Genomic DNA, 6,140 nt, shown 5'->3' with positions numbered 1-6,140 from the left:
CTGGACATTAATGTAAACATTGGTCTTTTTATATACTGCATACTGTATTGAGTACTGTAATAATATTTGTCACTATAGATGGTCTCTAGTATAGGCTATATAAAACAAAGTGGCCAGGAAAATGTTAAACATACAATAGTAAATACATACACAAACATAATATAACAAGTACTGCACTTTCTAAGCACACATTCTCCCACCTCATGGTAAGGCTCCTGTCTCTTCTTCCTGGTAGCTACTCTCTGTTTGAGGACTGAGAACCACATGCACAGCAAACTTGGTAGAAGAAGCTCCTACCACTGGGCATGTGCAGCAGCTCCACTCTGTCCCTTAAACTGCATGATGTGGCAGCAGCTCTAGTAATCATATTATATACCATTGTATTGTAGTCATAATGTGAGCCACTTGCCAAAAGGTGGGGGGTTTCCGTGCAACTGGAACACACCCCCCCCCCCCCCCCGCATTTGCCTATGACTAACGATGACGGTTGAGGCGGATAGTGTAAAATCAATGGCGGCACGGCTTTATTATTATTACTATTACTATTTTTGTTATTATTATTACCTTATAGTTTTCCCTCCTGCCCCACTACCACCAATCCTGCCCCACAACCGCTGACCAATCTCTGGCCACCCAGCTTTGTTGTTTTCCTGCATTCTCCACTGTTTCATTGATATTTACTTGATACTACCTCCTTTTCTGCATAATTTCATTGTCACTATATTATTAGTTTATTGCCCCTGACTAATTTCCCCATCCTCTATTCTGTATAACATTTCACATTTCTCTTTGTCCATGTCAGTCAAATCTGGTGCCCTTTCCCTCTGTCCCCCACAATCCATGCTGTGCTCTTCCTTACAATGCTCTCCTCACCTTAACTATCCCAGTGTTTCTCTCACTCACCACCATGTACCAGTAACCCTATCATGACTGCCCCCCTTCACTCACTTTATCTCTCTTGTGCATTTTAGAATGTGCGCTTCACTAGGAAGTGGGCGGAATGCGGGAGATCTTCCTACTCTTCTAGGGGTGTGGGGGACTATACAAAAAATTGTGAAACTCCCGCAACTTCTGGGAGAGCATACCTCCCAACTGTCCCGATTTCAGCGGGACAGTCCCGCTATTCGGACACTGTCCCGCTGTCCCTTCCGCAGGGGGGGAAGTTGGGGGAGGCTTTGATCACCCGCTGCTCTGCTCTGTGGAGTAATCTCCGAATAGATGCTGTGCGCATGCGCACAGCATCTATTCAGTGTGGGGAGCGAGCCGAGGGCTGCCCTGCTGCTCAGGGAGCGCTGGGCACGCACCCAAAACAACGGAAAATGGGTCCTCTGTGCGTGGCCACGCCTGCTGCTACCCAAGGCCACGCCCCTTTTTACGCCGCACGAGTGTTCCGATTCAGTTAGCTTAGAAGTTGGGAGGGATGTGGGAGAGTAGGTAAGTATATCTAAAGTGTTGCATTGGTAAAAATAACATTTTATATTTGTTTCTGCTTCACCAAGGCATGCCAGTGGCAAACGCAGGATTTAGCGAGGGGGCTTTCCGTGGGTGGGTGGGTGTGTATGTATATGTATATGCGCAGGTATGTGTAATAAATATATATATAGATATATACACACACACAAACATACATGCATATATATGTACGGAGGCAGGACGGCACTCATTGAGACTGGTAAACCATAGAAAATCAGCACAGGACGCTGAAGCTGTTTGTCATCGTTTCAGAGTTAGACTCCTTTAAAAGAGTCTAACTCTGAAACGTTGACATACAGCTACAGCGTTCTGTGCTGATTTTCTATGGTTTACTAGTCTCTATGAGTGCCATCCTGCTTCCGTACATTTTATCTGATTCTGACGTGCCATTCATATCATTTGCAGATAGATAGATATATATATATATATATATATATAGAAAAGAAAAAGGCAAATGGAGCACTCACCAGTCTTTGCATAGGTGTAGATATCAAATTGAAATTTTATTTCTCCAGACAGCTTGAATAGCACAACATGACTGTTTGCTACAGTCCAATATCTTTGAAAAAAGCCCAAACGTTTTCGGCCATATCCAGACCGTCATCAGGGGACACAGGAAACATCAGAGAGCTGTCACATCATTTTTAAAAAACATCAGCAGCCTAACTGACCATGCCTCACCGGCTCCCTAAATACCCATCATTCAAAAAAACGCGCCTAAATTGCGTCATTTTGTGGGCGGAGTCAGCCCTGTATATTCGTAATTATGCATATGAACAACCACATATTTAATACATATAAATATTAGTGCAGGTCACCCATCTCATAATAGTATCACCAATCCCAACAGGAGTCTCAATATTATAAAATATACCTGAGTGAAGATCGTAGTGGTTGCATAGCAACCACTACCCAGCTGCCCCTTCTCTATCAGCCGCCAATCGGGACCTAAACGGAAGTGACGTATCGGAATGGTCGCCTAGCAACCTTCCGAGCGTCACTCTACAAGTGATATAGTGCAGACGACCGCCTGAGCGGAAATGACGTCTCGGACTGGTTGCCAGGCAACCCTCCGAGCTTCACCACACGGCCTATGATAATGATATGAATCACTGGTTGCCAGGAGACCCTCCGGGCGACTCACCGCATAGGTTACCTATGGTTGCCACGCAACCAGGCATAGATGGGCGGAACTATAATCGCCTGCTGGCAGGGGAAACCACTTTATATAAAGACATGCTTATAGTAATATGGGACAGGAACTATATGTATATATATATATATAGGGATCCACATACTAGTTTTATGGATGATCAATAGGGTTGTTCCAAAAAACAAAAATAAAGATAATAATAAAAGTAAAAAATGAAAATGTGGGCAGTAAGGAGCCAATGAGGTGTGGACAATACTCTATCATGACAAACATCAACATACAACATAAATACATAAACATGAGTGCACATATGCATGCGTCTAAACATGCATATATGGACATCTATTAAAAATAAAGTGTCTTTAATTAACACTTTACAGTGCACTGGTCATAAAGGGCAAAAAGCCCCTCTTCTTTATCTAAGAAAAATCCCAAGGTGATTATTCTCATTTAATCCGTTGGGGGCTAGAGTTCCCAATCTAAAAATCCATCTCGCCTCCAATTTTCTCAGTATAAGGGCACGGTCTCCGCCCCTCTCGGGTTCCGGAACCCAATCAATTATACGACACCTAAGTGCTGAGCCCTGATGTCCCGCTTTTAAGAAGTGCTGTGCCACCGGTTTATCAGATGAGCCAGATATAATTGCCTGGTGAATCGAGCTCCTGTGGTTTGCCATTCGTTCTCTGAAGGTACAGGTCGTCATCCCAACGTATGCCAGGCCACATGGACATAAAAGCATATAGACCACATGGCTTAACCTACAGTGAAGCTTATATCTGATGTTGATCACTTTTCCAGTGTGAGGGTGTGGGAAAGAAGTGCCTGGCAGCAGCGAGCGGCACGTCACACAACCAACGCATCTGAAGCAACCTGGCTTCTGAGAGTTCAGCCATGTACTGCTTTCCTTGGCATTAAGACGCCGGGCAGGTTGCATAAGGATCTGCTTCAGATTTCTACCACGTCTGTAAGCCATCATTGGTGGATTCTCCAGAGTACCCTTAAATTTCGGGTCAGATCTGATAAGTGGCCAATGCTTCTTCAGGGTTTTAGAGATAACCGGAGACATATCATCATATTGTGTCACAAATATCATCCGGTTCTGTCCCTGGTTGCATTTCTGATGAACCTTACGTTTTGCCTTAATGAGACAGCTCTCCACTATGGTCTTTGTGTATCCCCTTTCAAGGAAGCGTTCTTTCATCTCTCTGATTTGAACTTCTGCGGTATCAGGGTTAGTGTTATTCCGTAGAACCCTCATAAATTGAGAAATAGGGAGGCTTGATTTAAGAGAGGGCGGATGTTTACTGGTCGCATGCAGGAAGGTGTTTCTATCGGTTTCTTTCCTGTACAATGTAGAACCCAGTTCCATTCCATTCCGGAATACAGTCACACCCAAAAAATTGATGGAATCATATTCACAAACCCCAGTGAAACGAACCGTGGAATCTAAATTGTTGAGTTCATTCAACATAGAATGAAATTCCTCCCTGGTGCCACTCCACAGCAGGAATATGTCATCTATAAATCTCTTATAATAGGCGATCTTATTGCCAAATTTAGGGTAGATGTTATTAGACTCATAGTCATGCATGAAAATACCAGCATACATCGGGGCCACATTAGACCCCATCGCGGTCCCCGAGCATTGAAGGTAGTAATTACCCTGATAAGTAAAATGGTTATGTATCAAAATTAGCTCAAGTAACTCCAGAATGAATTCACATGGAAGATGCATGTTGCCATGAATGATCATCAATTTTCTAACTGCCTCAATCCCTTCTGTATGGGGAATGATAGTATATAAAGATGATACATCCATGGTCACAAAAAGCATATTTTCACTAAGATCTTTAAACGCAAGAATATTGTCCAAGAAGTCACTCGTATCTCGGAGATAACTCGGGATGTGAGGGATAAGTTCTTGTAGGAAACTATCCACAAAAATAGCTAAGGGCTGCAAAAGGGAACCCCTGGCAGAGATGATAGGCCTGCCAGGGGGGTCCACCAATGACTTGTGGACCTTAGGCAGTGTATAAATCAATGGGCAGATCGGAAACTCTACCTTTAAGTACGAAGCAACTTGTTCAGTGAGCCAACCATTCTGAATGGCCATATCAATGACCTGATCTATTCGTCTTTTTATACCTGGCATAGGATTAATGCTACACTTGGTATAAGTTGTCACATCCGCCAACTGGCGTTTAATTTCTTTGTCATAATCAACTGCATCCTGGATGACAATTGCCCCGCCCTTATCCGCAGGGCGGATCACAATGGTATCATTATCCCTCAAAGATTTAAGGGCCTGTCTCTGTTGGAAATTAAGGTTATCAAAAACCCTCTTAACCTTAGACTCCTTACAATCATGTTCTGTCATCCTCAGGAAAGTACGTATACTTGCGTTATTAGTCTGTGGATCAAAAAGGCTTGGTTTCAAAAATTGAGAACCCGTCTGTTCAAAACGACCAGTCTCATCTTTATCCATAAAAAAATCCCGTAATCTTAACTTCCTCCCAAACTTATAATGATCCACAGCAAAATTAAACTTATCATGCCTGGAAGAAGGCACAAAACTTAATCCCAGGGCCAAAAGGGAACCTTCAGCCTTAGACAAAACATGATTGGATAAATTGAATACACATCCTGATTCTACCTCCTCCTGTTTCTTCCGCCTGAATCCCCCCCTCCGCGGGTGTGGTCTACCTGGTTTCCAGGTGTGCCCGCCCGTCTCCTTCGTGGACCTAAAAAACCACTTGGTGGGAGTGGTGCATTAGGTTCGGAGTCAGATGCCGACTGTGATGTCGATGACTCTAATCCAAGTTTATTCCTATATTTCTGTGGACGATATGCCCTCTGTCTCCTACCTCCACTGGGATTACCAGAAAGCCATCTATACACATTATGTGTGGCGTAGTCAGTAGTTACAGTCTGCAATTTTTTTCTCTTAAAAGAGACCAACTCCTCCCTGTATGTATTTATTTGTGTCTGGATTTTTTCACACCAATTGTCAGTCTTGTCATTTTTCAATATATATATATATATATATATTTGTGTGGTCGTCTGGCACTCTGGATGATAAAAAGCAAAGATGCCAGGGTGGCCTCCTGAAATTAATATATCTGGTAATCCTCCTTGGGTCCTGTGATAGGACCTCTATTGAAGAAAAATAGGTGGCACTCCAAGGACTTAAATAAAGTCAAACTGTATTAAAAAAAAAAAATTTCATGGATCAAAAAACAACGTTTCAAGGCTCTACAGCCTTTCCATCAGGTTATGCATTATAGGTGAGGTGAAAAAAAACAGAGGTATTTTGTTTATTGATCTCAAAAGGCCGTAGAGCCTTGAAACGTTGTTTTTTGCACCATTAAATTTATTTTTTGAATACAGTTTGACTTTATTTAAGTCCCTGGAGTGCCGCCTATTTTTCTTCAATAGAGGTCCTATCACAGGACCCAAGGAGGATTACCCTTTTTATATATATATATATATATATATCTCACATTTATATATATAT

Source organism: Pseudophryne corroboree, chromosome 3, assembly GCF_028390025.1.
Source record: "Pseudophryne corroboree isolate aPseCor3 chromosome 3, aPseCor3.hap2, whole genome shotgun sequence".
In the NCBI taxonomy this organism is placed as follows: domain Eukaryota; kingdom Metazoa; phylum Chordata; class Amphibia; order Anura; family Myobatrachidae; genus Pseudophryne; species Pseudophryne corroboree.
The sequence above is the reverse complement of the archived record's forward strand: the minus strand, read 5'-3'. Positions refer to the sequence as shown.